The sequence below is a fragment of the Oncorhynchus kisutch genome, unplaced genomic scaffold (assembly GCF_002021735.2).
Source record: "Oncorhynchus kisutch isolate 150728-3 unplaced genomic scaffold, Okis_V2 Okis09a-Okis19a_hom, whole genome shotgun sequence".
Lineage (NCBI taxonomy): Eukaryota > Metazoa > Chordata > Actinopteri > Salmoniformes > Salmonidae > Oncorhynchus > Oncorhynchus kisutch.
Genome location: NW_022261985.1, coordinates 18,552,850 through 18,571,597, shown reverse-complemented (window position 1 = coordinate 18,571,597; position 18,748 = coordinate 18,552,850). Strand labels below are relative to the sequence as shown.

General features: G+C 46.5%; 1 protein-coding gene across 1 annotated transcript in view; it reads left to right on the top strand.

The window, feature by feature from the left end:
- LOC109887009 (carboxypeptidase E) overlaps positions 1-18,748 on the top strand; it is a 49,597-nt gene that overhangs the window by 1,404 nt on the left and 29,445 nt on the right.

Sequence of the window (18,748 nt, the reverse complement as noted above, 5' to 3'; positions counted from 1 at the left end):
GTAAATATGTGTCTACTTCATTAACCCCCTAGGGTCAGTTAATGTATGAGTCTCCATGACAACAGCGATAGTGCTGTCTGCCACGCTGTCTGCCTGTCTGTCTGGTTGCTAGGCTACAGGTGTTAGGGTTACAGTATTATGGGGTGTACCTCTTACCTATAGTGATGTCACTACAGACCCCGTTGATTGACAGATGTAGGCTGAAGAACAGCAGGTGACGTGTGTGTGTACACCTTAGCCACGTACACCTGTGTGTGTGTGTGTGTGTGTGTGTGTGTGTGTGTGTGTGTGTGTGTGTGTGTGTGTGTGTGTGTGTGTGTGTGTGTGTGCGTGTGTGCGTGTGTGTGTGTGTGTGTGTGTGCGTGTGTGTGAGAGAGAGAGGTGAAGGTACAGTTGAATTCAGAAGTTTACGTACACTTAGCCTAATACATTTAAACTCAGTTTTTCACAGTTCTTGACATTTAATCCTTGTACAAATTCCCTGTCTTAGGTCAGTTAGGATCACCACTTTATTTTAAGAATGTGAAATGTCAGAATAATAGTAGAGAGAATTATTTATTTCAGCTTTTATTTCTTTCATCACATTCCCAGTGGGTCAGAAGTTTACATACACTCAATTAGTATTTGGTAGCATTGCCTTTAAATTGTTTAACTCGGGTCAAACGTTTTGGGTAGCCTTCCACAAACTTCCCACAATAAGTTGGGTGAATTTTGGCCCATTCCTCCTGACAGAGCTGGTGTAACTGAGTCAGGTTTGTAGGCCTCCTTGCTCGCACACGCTTTTTCAGTTCTGCCCACAAATTTTCTATAGGATTGAGGTCAGGACTTTGTTGTCCTTAAGCCATTTTGCCACAACTTTGGAAGTATGCTTGGGGTCATTGTCCATTTGGAAGACCCATTTGCGACCAAGCTTTAACTTCCTGTCTGATGTCTTGAGATCTTTCTTCAATATATCCACATAATTTTCTAATTTTCTTCCCTCATGATGCAATCTATTTTGTGAAGTGCACCAGTCCCTCCTGCAGCAAAGCACCCCCACAACATGATGCTGCCACCCCTGTGCTTCACGGTTGGGATGGTGTTCTTCAGCTTGCAAGCCTCCCCCTTTTTCCTCCAAACATAACGATGGTCATTATGGCCAAACAGTTCTATTTTTGTTTCATCAGACCAGAGGACTCCAAAAAGTACGATCTTTGTGCAATTGCAAACTGTAGTCTGGCTTTTTTATGGTGGTTTTGGAGCAGTGGCTTCTTCCTTGCCGAGTGGCCTTTCAGGTTATGTTGATATAGGACTCATTTTACTGTGGATATTGATACTTTTGTATCCGTTTCCTCCAGCATCTTCACAAGTTCCTTTGCTGTTGTTTTGGGATTGATTTGCACTTTTCGCACCAAAGTACGTTGATCTCTAGGAGACAGAATGTCTCCTTCCTGAGCGGTATGACGGCTGCGTGGTCCCATGGTGTTTACACTTGCTTACTATTGTTTGTACAGTCGTGACCAAAAGTTTTGAGGATGACACAAATATACATTTATACAAAGTTTGCTGCTTTAGTGTCTTCAGATATTTTTGCCAGATGTTACTATGGAATACTGAAGTATAATTACAAGCATTTCATAAGTGTCAAAGGCTTTTATTGACAATTACATGAAGTTGATGCAGAGTCAATATTTGCAGTGTTGACCCTTCTTTTTCAAGACCTCTGCAATTCGCCCTGGCATGCTGTCAATTAACTTCTGGGCCACATCCTGACTGATGGCAGCCCTTTCCTGCATAATAAATGCTTGGAGTTTGTCAGAATTTGTGGGTTTTTGTTTGTCCACCCGCCTCTTGAGGATTGACCAGAAGTTCTCAATGGGATTAAGGTCTGGGGAGTTTCCTGGCCATGGACCCAAAATATCGATGTTTTGTTCCCAGAGCCACTTAGTTATCACTTTTGCCTTATGGCAATGTGCTCCATCGTGCTGAAAAAGGCATTGTTTGTCACCAAACTGTTCCTGGATGGTTGGGAGAAGTTGCTCTTGGAGGATGTGTTGGTACCATTCTTTATTCACAGCTGTGGTCTCAGGCAAAATTGTGAGTGAGCCCTTGGCTGAGAAGGCATGACACTGTTGGCATGACACAGGACTGATGGTGGTAGCGCTCACCTTGTCTTCTCCAGACAAGGTTTTTTCCGGATGCCCCAAACAATCGGAAAGGGAATTTATCAGAGAAAATGACTTTACCCCAGCCATCAGCAGTCTAATCCCTGTACCTTTTTCAGAATATCAGTCTGTCCCTGATGTTTTTCCTGGAGAGAAGTGGCTTCTTTGCTGCCCTTCTTGACACCAGGCCATCCTCCAAAAGTCTTCGCCTCACTGTGCGTGCAGATGCACTCACACCTGCCTGCTGCCATTCCTGAGCAAGCTCTGTACTGGTGGTGCCCCGATCCCGCAGCTGAATCAACTTTAGGAGACGGTCCTGGCGCTTGCTGTACTTTCTTGGGTGCCCTGAAGCCTTCTTCACAACAATTCAACCGCTCTCCTTGAAGTTCTTGATGATTCGATAAATGGTTGATTTAGGTGCAATCTTACTGGCAGCAATATCCTTGCCTGTGAAGCTCTTTTTGTGCGAAGCAATGATGACGGCACGTGTTTCCTTGCAGGTAACCATGGTTGACAGAGGAAGAAAAATTATTCCAAGCACCACCCTCCTTTTGAAGCTTCCAGTCTGTTATTCGAACTCAATCAGCATGACAGAGTGATCTCCAGCCTTATCCTCGTCAACACTCACACCTGTGTTAACGAGAGAATCATTGACATGATGTCAGCTGGTCCTTTTGTGGCAGTGCTGAAATGCAGTGGAATAGTTTTTTTTGGGGGGGGTTCATGGCAAAGAGGGACTTTGCAATGAATTGAAATTCATCTGATCACTCTTCATAACATTCTGCATAACGTGCATAAGCTTGAGTCACGATGTGTGTTGGTTATTGGTCCCTGATTAGTTTCCATCCTGTACATGCAGCTCAGCTCCCGTCTCCGGGGGCAACCAGCCTCCCACCCTCCAATGCACACACACTGTAGAAACACGATGGATAGAGAGAGAGAGAAAGAAATGGGAGGGAAAGAGAAAGAGAGAGAGAGAAAGAGAGACGGGGAGAGAAGGGGGGAGGAGAAGAGAGAGAGATAGAGAGAGGGGAAGAGAAAGGGGGAGGGGAAGAGAGAGAGAGATAGAAAAGAGAGAGAGGGGAAGAGAAAGGGGGAGGGAGAGAGAGAGAGAGATAGAAAGAGAAAAGAGAGAGGGGAAGAGAAAGGCGGAGGGGAGAGAGAGAAAAGAGATAGAAAGAGAGGGAGAGAGAGGGGAAGAGAAAGGGGGGAGGGTAAGAGAGAGAGAGAGAAAAGAAAGAGAGAGAGAGAGAGAGAGGGGAAGAGAAAGGGGGGAGGGTAAGAGAGAGAGAGAGAAAGAAAGAGAGAGAGAGAGAGAGAGGGGGGGGGAGAGAAAGGGGGAGGGAGAGAGAGAGAGAGATAGAAAGAGAGAGAGAGGGGAAGAGAACGAGAGAGAGAGAGAGAGGGGAAGAGAGAGAGAGAGAGAGGGGAAGAGAGTGACATTCTCTCCTCTTTATTTTTATGTTTTCATCTTCTGTCTGTTTCTGTCCATGTTCTGTGTTTGATCGATCCGTTCTGTCTGAGAGGTGATGGGTCTTTAAGGTGAATCTGAAATAGCTGTGGTTGTCGTGACGACAGATCGGCTTAGTGCTGTGAGCTGCCTGCCTCCCTTCGGGTCGGCCATCTGTCAGGATAGTGTCTCTCTCTCTGTGTGGGTGTGTGTGTGTGGGTAGGGGTGGGGGGGGGGGATTGTGTGGTTTGTGTGTGTGTGTGTGTGTTTGTGTGTGTGTAATCAGTTGACAGGAAGTAAATAATTCTACTGCATTCAGCCTGAAGAGACCAGGTAGAACCAGCCACATCACAAACAGGACAAACTATAGGGACTGAAGTAGAGACCAGGTAGAACCAGCCACATCACAAACAGGACAACTATAGGGACTGAAGTAGAGACCAGGTAGAACCAGCCACATCACAAACAGGACAAACTATAGGGACTGAAGTAGAGACCAGGTAGAACCAGCCACATCACAAACAGGACAAACTATAGGGACTGAAGTAGAGACCAGGTAGAACCAGCCACATCACAAACAGGACAAACTATAGGGACTGAAGTAGAGACCAGGTAGAACCAGCCACATCACAAACAGGACAAACTATAGGGACTGAAGTAGAGACCAGGTAGAACCAGCCACATCACAAACAGGACAAACTATAGGGACTGAAGTAGAGACCAGGTAGAACCAGCCACATCACAAACAGGACAAACTATAGGGACTGAAGTAGAGGAGACCAGGTGGAACCAGCCACATCACAAACAGGACAACTACTGTATAGGGACTGAAGTAGAGGAGACCAGGTGGAACCAGACACATCACAAACAGTACAAACTATAGGGACTGAAGTAGAGACCAGGTAGAACCAGCCACATCACAAACAGGACAACTATAGGGACTGAAGTAGAGACCAGGTAGAACCAGCCACATCACAAACAGGACAAACTATAGGGACTGAAGTAGAGACCAGGTAGAACCAGCCACATCACAAACAGGACAAACTATAGGGACTGAAGTAGAGACCAGGTAGAACCAGCCACATCACAAACAGGACAAACTATAGGGACTGAAGTAGAGACCAGGTAGAACCAGCCACATCACAAACAGGACAAACTATAGGGACTGAAGTAGAGACCAGGTAGAACCAGCCACATCACAAACAGGACAAACTATAGGGACTGAAGTAGAGACCAGGTAGAACCAGCCACATCACAAACAGGACAAATTATAGGGACTGAAGTAGAGACCAGGTAGAACCCAGCCACATCACAAACAGGACAAACTATAGGGACTGAAGTAGAGACCAGGTGGAACCAGCCACATCACAAACAGGACAAACTATAGGGACTGAAGTAGAGACCAGGTAGAACCAGCCACATCACAAACAGGACAAACTATAGGGACTGAAGTAGAGACCAGATAGAAGCAGCCACATCACAAACAGGACAAACTATAGGGACTGAAGTAGAGGAGACCAGGTAGAACCAGCCACATCACAAACATGACAAACTATAGGGACTGAAGTAGAGGAGACCAGGTGGAACCAGCCACATCACAAACAGGACAAACTATAGGGACTGAAGTAGAGGAGACCAGGTAGAACCAGCCACATCACAAACAGGACAACTACTGTATAGGGACTGAAGTAGAGGAGACCAGGTAGAACTAGCCACATCACAAACAGGACAAACTATAGGGACTGAAGTAGAGACCAGGTAGAACCAGACACATCACAAACAGGACAAACTATAGGGACTGAAGTAGAGGAGACCAGGTGGAACCAGACACATCGCAAACAGGACAAACTATAGGGACTGAAGTAGAGGAGACCAGGTAGAACCAGACACATCACAAACAGGACAAACTATAGGGACTGAAGTAGAGACCAGGTAGAACCAGCCACATCACAAACAGGACAAACTATAGGGACTGAAGTAGAGGAGACCAGGTGGAACCAGCCACATCACAAACAGGACAAACTATAGGGACTGAAGTAGAGACCAGGTAGAACCAGCCACATCACAAACAGGACAAACTATAGGGACTGAAGTAGAGACCAGGTAGAACCAGCCACATCACAAACAGGACAAACTATAGGGACTGAAGTAGAGACCAGGTAGAATCAGCCACATCACAAACAGGACAAACTATAGGGACTGAAGTAGAGACCAGGTAGAACCAGCCACATCACAAACAGGACAAATTATAGGGACTGAAGTAGAGACCAGGTAGAACCAGCCACATCACAAACAGGACAAACTATAGGGACTGAAGTAGAGACCAGGTGGAACCAGCCACATCACAAACAGGACAAACTATAGGGACTGAAGTAGAGACCAGGTAGAACCAGCCACATCACAAACAGGACAAACTATAGGGACTGAAGTAGAGACCAGGTAGAAGCAGCCACATCACAAACAGGACAAACTATAGGGACTGAAGTAGAGGAGACCAGGTAGAACCAGCCACATCACAAACATGACAAACTATAGGGACTGAAGTAGAGGACACCAGGTAGAACCAGCCACATCACAAACAGGACAAACTATAGGGACTGAAGTAGAGGAGACCAGGTAGAACCAGCCACATCACAAACAGGACAACTACTGTATAGGGACTGAAGTAGAGGAGACCAGGTAGAACCAGCCACATCACAAACAGGACAAACTATAGGGACTGAAGTAGAGACCAGGTAGAACCAGACACATCACAAACAGGACAAACTATAGGGACTGAAGTAGAGGAGACCAGGTGGAACCAGACACATCGCAAACAGGACAAACTATAGGGACTGAAGTAGAGGAGACCAGGTAGAACCAGACACATCACAAACAGGACAAACTATAGGGACTGAAGTAGAGACCAGGTAGAACCAGCCACATCACAAACAGGACAAACTATAGGGACTGAAGTAGAGGAGACCAGGTGGAACCAGCCACATCACAAACAGGACAAACTATAGGGACTGAAGTAGAGACCAGGTAGAACCAGCCACATCACAAACAGGACAAACTATAGGGACTGAAGTAGAGACCAGGTAGAACCAGCCACATCACAAACAGGACAAACTATAGGGACTGAAGTAGAGACCAGGTAGAACCATCCACATCACAAACAGGACAAACTATAGGGACTGAAGTAGAGACCAGGTAGAACCAGCCACATCAAAACAGGACAAATTATAGGGACTGAAGTAGAGACCAGGTAGAACCAGCCACATCACAAACAGGACAAACTATAGGGACTGAAGTAGAGACCAGGTGGAACCAGCCACATCACAAACAGGACAAACTATAGGGACTGAAGTAGAGACCAGGTAGAACCAGCCACATCACAAACAGGACAAACTATAGGGACTGAAGTAGAGACCAGGTAGAAGCAGCCACATCACAAACAGGACAAACTATAGGGACTGAAGTAGAGGAGACCAGGTAGAACCAGACACATCACAAACAGGACAAACTATAGGGACTGAAGTAGAGACCAGGTAGAACCAGCCACATCACAAACAGGACAAACTATAGGGACTGAAGTAGAGGAGACCAGGTGGAACCAGCCACATCACAAACAGGACAAACTATAGGGACTGAAGTAGAGACCAGGTAGAACCAGCCACATCACAAACAGGACAAACTATAGGGACTGAAGTAGAGACCAGGTAGAACCAGCCACATCACAAACAGGACAAACTATAGGGACTGAAGTAGAGACCAGGTAGAATCAGCCACATCACAAACAGGACAAACTATAGGGACTGAAGTAGAGACCAGGTAGAACCAGCCACATCACAAACAGGACAAATTATAGGGACTGAAGTAGAGACCAGGTAGAACCAGCCACATCACAAACAGGACAAACTATAGGGACTGAAGTAGAGACCAGGTGGAACCAGCCACATCACAAACAGGACAAACTATAGGGACTGAAGTAGAGACCAGGTAGAACCAGCCACATCACAAACAGGACAAACTATAGGGACTGAAGTAGAGACCAGGTAGAAGCAGCCACATCACAAACAGGACAAACTATAGGGACTGAAGTAGAGGAGACCAGGTAGAACCAGCCACATCACAAACATGACAAACTATAGGGACTGAAGTAGAGGACACCAGGTAGAACCAGCCACATCACAAACAGGACAAACTATAGGGACTGAAGTAGAGGAGACCAGGTAGAACCAGCCACATCACAAACAGGACAACTACTGTATAGGGACTGAAGTAGAGGAGACCAGGTAGAACCAGCCACATCACAAACAGGACAAACTATAGGGACTGAAGTAGAGACCAGGTAGAACCAGACACATCACAAACAGGACAAACTATAGGGACTGAAGTAGAGGAGACCAGGTGGAACCAGACACATCGCAAACAGGACAAACTATAGGGACTGAAGTAGAGGAGACCAGGTAGAACCAGACACATCACAAACAGGACAAACTATAGGGACTGAAGTAGAGACCAGGTAGAACCAGCCACATCACAAACAGGACAAACTATAGGGACTGAAGTAGAGGAGACCAGGTGGAACCAGCCACATCACAAACAGGACAAACTATAGGGACTGAAGTAGAGACCAGGTAGAACCAGCCACATCACAAACAGGACAAACTATAGGGACTGAAGTAGAGACCAGGTAGAACCAGCCACATCACAAACAGGACAAACTATAGGGACTGAAGTAGAGACCAGGTAGAACCATCCACATCACAAACAGGACAAACTATAGGGACTGAAGTAGAGACCAGGTAGAACCAGCCACATCAAAACAGGACAAATTATAGGGACTGAAGTAGAGACCAGGTAGAACCAGCCACATCACAAACAGGACAAACTATAGGGACTGAAGTAGAGACCAGGTGGAACCAGCCACATCACAAACAGGACAAACTATAGGGACTGAAGTAGAGACCAGGTAGAACCAGCCACATCACAAACAGGACAAACTATAGGGACTGAAGTAGAGACCAGGTAGAAGCAGCCACATCACAAACAGGACAAACTATAGGGACTGAAGTAGAGGAGACCAGGTAGAACCAGCCACATCACAAACATGACAAACTATAGGGACTGAAGTAGAGGAGACCAGGTAGAACCAGCCACATCACAAACAGGACAAACTATAGGGACTGAAGTAGAGGAGACCAGGTAGAACCAGCCACATCACAAACAGGACAAACTATAGGGACTGAAGTAGAGACCAGGTGGAACCAGCCACATCACAAACAGGACAAACTATAGGGACTGAAGTAGAGACCAGGTAGAACCAGCCACATCACAAACAGGACAAACTATAGGGACTTAAGTAGAGACCAGGTAGAAGCAGCCACATCACAAACAGGACAAACTATAGGGACTGAAGTAGAGGAGACCAGGTAGAACCAGCCACATCACAAACATGACAAACTATAGGGACTGAAGTAGAGGAGACCAGGTAGAACCAGCCACATCACAAACAGGACAAACTATAGGGACTGAAGTAGAGGAGACCAGGTAGAACCAGCCACATCACAAACAGGACAACTACTGTATAGGGACTGAAGTAGAGGAGACCAGGTAGAACCAGCCACATCACAAACAGGACAAACTATAGGGACTGAAGAAGAGACCAGGTAGAACCAGACACATCACAAACAGGACAAACTATAGGGACTGAAGTAGAGGAGACCAGGTGGAACCAGACACATCGCAAACAGGACAAACTATAGGGACTGAAGTAGAGGAGACCAGGTAGAACCAGACACATCACAAACAGGACAAACTATAGGGACTGAAGTAGAGACCAGGTAGAACCAGCCACATCACAAACAGGACAAACTATAGGGACTGAAGTAGAGGAGACCAGGTGGAACCAGCCACATCACAAACAGGACATTCTATAGGGACTGAAGTAGAGACCAGGTAGAACCAGCCACATCACAAACAGGACAAACTATAGGGACTGAAGTAGAGACCAGGTAGAACCAGCCACATCACAAACAGGACAAACTATAGGGACTGAAGTAGAGACCAGGTGGAACCAGCCACATCACAAACAGGACAAACTATAGGGACTGAAGTAGAGACCAGGTAGAACCAGCCACATCACAAACAGGACAAACTATAGGGACTGAAGTAGAGACCAGGTAGAAGCAGCCACATCACAAACAGGACAAACTATAGGGACTGAAGTAGAGGAGACCAGGTAGAACCAGCCACATCACAAACATGACAAACTATAGGGACTGAAGTAGAGGAGACCAGGTAGAACCAGCCACATCACAAACAGGACAAACTATAGGGACTGAAGTAGAGGAGACCAGGTAGAACCAGCCACATCACAAACAGGACAACTACTGTATAGGGACTGAAGTAGAGGAGACCAGGTAGAACCAGCCACATCACAAACAGGACAAACTATAGGGACTGAAGTAGAGACCAGGTAGAACCAGACACATCACAAACAGGACAAACTATAGGGACTGAAGTAGAGACCAGGTAGAACCAGCCACATCACAAACAGGACAACTATAGGGACTGAAGTAGAGGAGACCAGGTGGAACCAGACACATCGCAAACAGGACAAACTATAGGGACTGAAGTAGAGACCAGGTAGAACCAGCCACATCACAAACAGGACAAACTATAGGGACTGAAGTAGAGGAGACCAGGTGGAACCAGCCACATCACAAACAGGACAACTACTGTATAGGGACTGAAGTAGAGGAGACCAGGTGGAACCAGACACATCACAAACAGGACAAACTATAGGGACTGAAGTAGAGACCAGGTAGAACGAGCCACATCACAAACAGGACAAACTATAGGGACTGAGGTAGAGACTAGGTAGAACCAGCCACATCACAAACAGGACAAACTATAGGGACTGAATTAGAGACCAGGTAGAACCAGCCACATCACAAACATGACAAACTATAGGGACTGAAGTAGAGACCAGGTAGAACCAGCCACATCACAAACATGACTAACTATAGGGACTGAAGTAGAGGAGACCAGGTAGAACCAGCCACATCACAAACAGGACAAACTATAGGGACTGAAGTAGAGGAGACCAGGTAGAACCAGCCACATCACAAACAGGACAAACTATAGGGACTGAAGTAGAGGAGACCAGGTAGAACCAGCCACATCACAAACAGGACAACTACTGTATAGGGACTGAAGTAGAGGAGACCAGGTAGAACCAGCCACATCACAAACAGGACAAACTATAGGGACTGAAGAAGAGACCAGGTAGAACCAGACACATCACAAACAGGACAAACTATAGGGACTGAAGTAGAGGAGACCAGGTGGAACCAGACACATCGCAAACAGGACAAACTATAGGGACTGAAGTAGAGGAGACCAGGTAGAACCAGACACATCACAAACAGGACAAACTATAGGGACTGAAGTAGAGACCAGGTAGAACCAGCCACATCACAAACAGGACAAACTATAGGGACTGAAGTAGAGGAGACCAGGTGGAACCAGCCACATCACAAACAGGACATTCTATAGGGACTGAAGTAGAGACCAGGTAGAACCAGCCACATCACAAACAGGACAAACTATAGGGACTGAAGTAGAGACCAGGTAGAACCAGCCACATCACAAACAGGACAAACTATAGGGACTGAAGTAGAGACCAGGTGGAACCAGCCACATCACAAACAGGACAAACTATAGGGGACTGAAGTAGAGACCAGGTAGAACCAGCCACATCACAAACAGGACAAACTATAGGGACTGAAGTAGAGACCAGGTAGAAGCAGCCACATCACAAACAGGACAAACTATAGGGACTGAAGTAGAGGAGACCAGGTAGAACCAGCCACATCACAAACATGACAAACTATAGGGACTGAAGTAGAGGAGACCAGGTAGAACCAGCCACATCACAAACAGGACAAACTATAGGGACTGAAGTAGAGGAGACCAGGTAGAACCAGCCACATCACAAACAGGACAACTACTGTATAGGGACTGAAGTAGAGGAGACCAGGTAGAACCAGCCACATCACAAACAGGACAAACTATAGGGACTGAAGTAGAGGACCAGGTAGAACCAGACACATCACAAACAGGACAAACTATAGGGACTGAAGTAGAGAGACCAGGTAGAACCAGCCACATCACAAACAGGACAACTATAGGGACTGAAGTAGAGGAGACCAGGTGGAACCAGACACATCGCAAACAGGACAAAACTATAGGGACTGAAGTAGAGGAGAGACCAGGTAGAACCAGACACATCACAAACAGGACAAACTATAGGGACTGAAGTAGAGACCAGTAGAACCAGCACATCACAAACAGGACAAACTATAGGACTGAAGTAGAGGAGACCAGGTGGAACCAGCCACACTCACAAACAGGACAAACTATAGGGACTGAAGTAGAGACCAGGTAGACCCAGCCACATCACAAACAGGACAAACTATAGGGACTGAAGTAGAGGACCAGGTAGAACCATCCACATCACAAACAGGACAAACTATAGGGACTGAAGTAGAGACCAGGTAGAACCAGCCACATCAAAACAGGACAAATTATAGGGACCTGAAGTAAGAGACCAGGTAGAACCCAGCCACATCACAAACAGGACAAACTATAGGGAATGAAGTAGAGACCAGGTGGAACCAGCCACATCACAAAACAGGACAAACTATAGGGACTGAAGTAGAGCCCAGGTAGAACCAGCCACATCACAAAACAGGACAAACTATAGGGACTGAAGTAGAGACAGGTTTAGAAGCAGCCACATCACAAACAGGACCAAACTATAGGGACTGAAGTAGAGGAGACCAGGTAGACCAGCCACATCACAACATGACAAACTATAGGGACTGAAGTAGAGGAGACCAGGTAGAACCAGCCACATCACAAACAGGACAAACTATAGGGACTGAAGTAGAGGAGACCAGGTAGAACCAGCCACATCACAAACAGGACAAACTATAGGGACTGAAGTAGAGACCAGGTGGAACCAGCCACATCACAAACAGGACAAACTATAGGGACTGAAGTAGAGACCAGGTAGAACCAGCCACATCACAAACAGGACAAAACTATAGGGACTTAAGTAGAGACCAGGTAGAAGCAGCCACATCACAAACAGGACAAACTATAGGGACTGAAGTAGAGGAGACCCAGGTAGAACCAGCCACATCACAAACATGGACAACTATAGGGACTGAAGTAGAGGAGACCAGGTAGAACCAGCCACATCACAAACAGGACAAACTATAGGGACTGAAGTAGAGGAGACCAGGTAGGAACCAGCCACATCACAAACAGGACAACTATATGGATATAGTAGAGGAAGGGTAGAACCAGCCACATCACAAAACAGGGACAATACTTTATAGGGAATGAAGTAGAGAGACCAGTTAGAACCAGACCACCATCAACAAAACAGGACAAAATATGGGACTGAAGAAGAGACCAGGTAGACCAGACCACATCACAACAGGACAAAAACTATAGGGACTGAAGTATGAGGAGACCAGGTGGAACCAGGGACACATCGCAAACAGGAAAAAAACATAGGGACTGAAGAGTAGAGGAGAACCAGGTAGAACCAGACACCATCACAAACAGGACAAACTATAGGGAATTGTAAGTAGAGACACGTAGACACCAGCCACTCACAAACAGGACAAACTATAGGGAAGAAGTAAAAGTAGAGGAGACCAGTGGAGTAGAACAGCCACATCACAAACAGGACAGTCTATAGGGACTGAAGTAGGAGACCAGTGAACCCGAACCAGCCCACATCACAAACAGGACAAACATATAGGGACTGAAGTACAGGAGACCCAGGTAGGGTAAGACCAAGCCCCATGACAAACAGGACAAACTCACTTATAGGGACTGAAGTAGAGTAGACCAGGTGGAACCAGCCACATCACAAACAGGACAAACTATAGGGACTGAAGTAGGAGACCAGGTAGAACCAGCCACATCACAAACAGGACAAACTATAGGGACTGAAGTAGAGACCAGGTAGAACCAGCCACATCACAAACAGGACAAACTATAGGGACTGAAGTAGAGACCAGGTAGAACCAGCCACATCACAAACAGGACAACTATAGGGACTGAAGTAGAGGAGACCAGGTGGAACCAGACACATCGCAAACAGGACAAACTATAGGGACTGAAGTAGAGGAGACCAGGTAGAACCAGCCACATCACAAACAGGACAAACTATAGGGACTGAAGAGTAGAGACCAGGTAGAACCAGCCACATCACAAACAGGACAAACTATAGGGACTGAAGTAGAGGAGACCAGGTGGAACCAGCCACATCACAAACAGGACAAACTATAGGGACTGAAGTAGAGACCAGGTAGAACCAGCCACATCACAAACAGGACAAACTATAGGGGACTGAAGTAGAGACCAGGTAGAACCATCCACATCACAAACAGGACAAACTATAGGGACTGAAGTAGAAGACCAGGTAGAACCAGCCACATTCAAAACAGGACAAATTATAGGGACTGAAGTAGAGACCAGGTTAGAACCAGCCACATCACAAACAGGACAAACTATAGGGACTGAAGTAGAGAGACCAGGTGGAACCAGCCACATCACAAACAGGGACAAACTATAGGGACTGAAGTAGAGACCAGGTAGAACCAGCCACATCACAAACAGGACAAACTATAGGGACTGAAGTAGAGACCAGGTAGAAGCAGCCACATCACAAACAGGACAAACTATAGGGACTGAAGTAGAGGAGACCAGGGTAGAACCAGCCACATCACAACATGACAAACTATAGGGACTGAAGTAGAGGAGACCAGGTAGAACCAGCCACATCACAAACAGGACAAACTATAGGGACTGAAGTAGAGGAGACCAGGTAGAACCAGCCACATCACAACAGGACAAACTATAGGGACTGAAGTAGAGACCAGGTGGAACCAGCCACATCACAACAGGACAAACTATAGGGACTGAAGTAGAGACCAGGTAGAACCAGCCACATCACAAACAGGACAAACTATAGGGACTGAAGTAGAGACCAGGTAGAAGCAGCCACATCACAAACAGGACAAACTATAGGGACTGAAGTAGAGGAGACCAGGTAGAACCAGCCACATCACAAACATGACAAACTATAGGGACTGAAGTAGAGGAGACCAGGTAGAACCAGCCACATCACAAACAGGACAAACTATAGGGACTGAAGTAGAGGAGACCAGGTAGAACCAGCCACATCACAAACAGGACAACTACTGTATAGGGACTGAAGTAGAGGAGACCAGGTAGAACCAGCCACATCACCAAACAGGACAAACTATAGGACTGAAGTAGAGACCAGGTAGAACCAGACACATCACAAACAGGACAAACTATAGGGACTGAAGTAGAGACCAGGTAGAACCAGCCACATCACAAACAGGACAACTATAGGGACTGAAGTAGAGGAGACCAGGTGGAACCAGACACATCGCAAACAGGACAAACTATAGGGACTGAAGTAGAGGAGACCAGGTAGAACCAGACACATCACAAACAGGACAAACTATAGGGACTGAAGTAGAGACCAGGTAGAACCAGCCACATCACAAACAGGACAAACTATAGGGACTGAAGTAGAGGAGACCAGGTGGAACCAGCCACATCACAAACAGGACATTCTATAGGGACTGAAGTAGAGACCAGGTAGAACCAGCCACATCACAAACAGGACAAACTATAGGGACTGAAGTAGAGACCAGGTAGAACCAGCCACATCACAAACAGGACAAACTATAGGGACTGAAGTAGAGACCAGGTGGAACCAGCCACATCACAAACAGGACAAACTATAGGGACTGAAGTAGAGACCAGGTAGAACCAGCCACATCACAAACAGGACAAACTATAGGGACTGAAGTAGAGACCAGGTAGAAGCAGCCACATCACAAACAGGACAAACTATAGGGACTGAAGTAGAGGAGACCAGGTAGAACCAGCCACATCACAAACATGACAAACTATAGGGACTGAAGTAGAGGAGACCAGGTAGAACCAGCCACATCACAAACAGGACAAACTATAGGGACTGAAGTAGAGGAGACCAGGTAGAACCAGCCACATCACAAACAGGACAACTACTGTATAGGGACTGAAGTAGAGGAGACCAGGTAGAACCAGCCACATCACAAACAGGACAAACTATAGGGACTGAAGTAGAGACCAGGTAGAACCAGACACATCACAAACAGGACAAACTATAGGGACTGAAGTAGAGACCAGGTAGAACCAGCCACATCACAAACAGGACAACTATAGGGACTGAAGTAGAGGAGACCAGGTGGAACCAGACACATCGCAAACAGGACAAACTATAGGGACTGAAGTAGAGACCAGGTAGAACCAGCCACATCACAAACAGGACAAACTATAGGGACTGAAGTAGAGGAGACCAGGTGGAACCAGCCACATCACAAACAGGACAACTACTGTATAGGGACTGAAGTAGAGGAGACCAGGTGAACCAGACACATCACAAACAGGACAAACTATAGGACTGAAGTAGAGACCAGGTAGAACGAGCCACATCACAAACAGACAAACTATAGGGACGAGGAGGTAGAGACTAGGTAGAACCAGCCACATCACAAACAGGACAAACTATAGGGACTGAATTAGAGACCAGGTGGAACCCAGTCCACATCGCAAACAGGAACAAACTATAGGGACTGAAGTAACGAGACCAGGTTAGTTAGAACCAGCCACATCCACAAACAGGGACAAACTATAGGACTGAAGTAGAGTGAACCAGGTGGAACCGCCACATCACAAACAGGACAACTACTGTATAGGGACGGAGAAGTAGAGGAAGCCAGGTTGGAACCAGACACATCAACAAAACAGGACAACTATAGGGGACTGAAGTAGAGTAGAGACCAGGTTAGACCGGACGCCACATCACAAACAGGACCAAACTATAGGGACTGAGGGTAGAGACTAGTTAGAACCAGCCACATCACAAACAGGACAAACTATAGGGACTGAAGTAGGAGACCAGGTAGAACCAGCCACATCCACAACAGGACAAACTATAGGGACTGAAGTAGGAGACAGGTAGAAACCAGCACATCACAAACAGGACAAAACTGTAGGGACTGAAGTAGAGACAGGTAGAACCCAGCCACATCACAAACAGGACAACTATAGGGACTGAAGTAGAGGAGACCAGGTGGAACCAGCCCACATCACAAACAGGACAAACTATAGGGACTGAAGTAGAGACCAGGTAGAACCAGCCACATCACAAACAGGACAAACTATAGGGACTGAAGTAGAGACCAAGGTATAACCAGCCACATCAACAAACAGGACAAACTATAGGGACTGAAGTAGAGACCAGGTAGAACCAGCCACATCACAAACAGGACAAACTATAGGGACTGAAGTAGAGACCAGGTAGAACCAGCCACATCACAAACAGGACAAACTATAGGGACTGAAGTAGAGACCAAGGTAGAACCAGCCACATCACAAACAGGACAAACTATAGGACAGAAGTAGAGGACCAATATAACCAGCCACATCACAAACAGGACAAACTATAGGGACTGAAGTACGAGACCAAGTAGAACCAGCCACATCACAAACAGGACAAACTATAGGGACTAGAGTAGAGACCAGATATAACCAGCCACATCACAAACAGGACAAACTATAGGGACTGAAGTAGAGACAGGTAGAACCAGCCACATCACAAACAGGACAAACTATAGGGACTGAAGTAGAGACCAGTAGAACCAGCCACATCACAAACAGGACAACTATAGGGACTGAAGTAGAGACCAGGTTAGAACCAGCCACATCTACAAACAGGACAAAACTATAGGGACTGAAGTAGGAGACCAGGTAGAACCAGCCACCATCACAAACAGGACAAACTATAGGGACTGAAGTAGAGGAGACCAGGTTAGAACCAGCCACATCACAAACAGGACAAACTATAGGGACTGAAGTAGAGAGACCAGGTAGAAACCAGCCACATCACAAACAGGACAAACTATAGGGACTGAAGTAGAGGAGACCAGGTGGAACCAGACACATCGCAAACAGGACAAACTATAGGGACTGAAGTAGAGAGACCAGTAGAACCAGACACATCACAAAACAGGACAAACTATAGGGACTGAAGTAGAGACCAGGTAGAACCAGCCACATCACAAACAGGACAACTTATAGGGACTGAAGTAGAGGAGACCAGGTGGAACCAGCCACATCACAACAGGACAAACTATAGGGACTGAAGTAGAGACCAGGTAGAACCAGCCACATCACAAACAGGACAAAACTATAGGGACTGAAGTAGAGACCAGTAGAACCAGCCCACATCACAAAGGCAACTATAGGGACTGAAGTAAGAGACCAGGTAGAACCAGCACATCACAAACAGGACAAACTATAGGGACTGAAGAGGACCATGGTAGAACCAGCCACATCACAAACAGGACAAACTTATAGGGACTGAAGTAGGAGACCAGGTGGAACCAGCCACATCACAAACAGGACAAACTATAGGGACTGAAGTAGAGACCAGGTGAGAACAGCCACATCACAAACAGGACAAACTATAGGGACTGAAGTAGAGGGACCAGGTAGAACCAGCACATCACAACAGGACAAACTATAGGGACTGAGGTAGAGAACCAGTTAGAACCAGCCACATCACAAACAGACAAACTATAGGGACTGAAGTAGAGAGACCAGGTAGAACCATGCACATCACAAACATGACAAAACTACTTTAGGGACTGAAGTAGAGGAGACCAGGTAGAACCAGCCACATCACAAACAGGACAAACTATAGGGCACTGAAGTAGAGGAGACCAGGTAGAACCAGCCACATCACAAAAGGACAAACTACTAGGGACTGAAGCTAGAGGACCAGGTAGAACCGCCACATCACAAACAGGACAAACTATAGGGACTGAGTAGAGGAGACCAGGTAGAACCAGACACCATCACAAACAGGACAAACTATAGGGACTGAAGTAGAGGAGACCAGGTAGAACCAGACACATCACAAACAGGACAAACTATAGGGACTGAAGTAGAGGACCAGGCTTAGAACCAGACACATCACAAACAGGACAAACTATAGGGA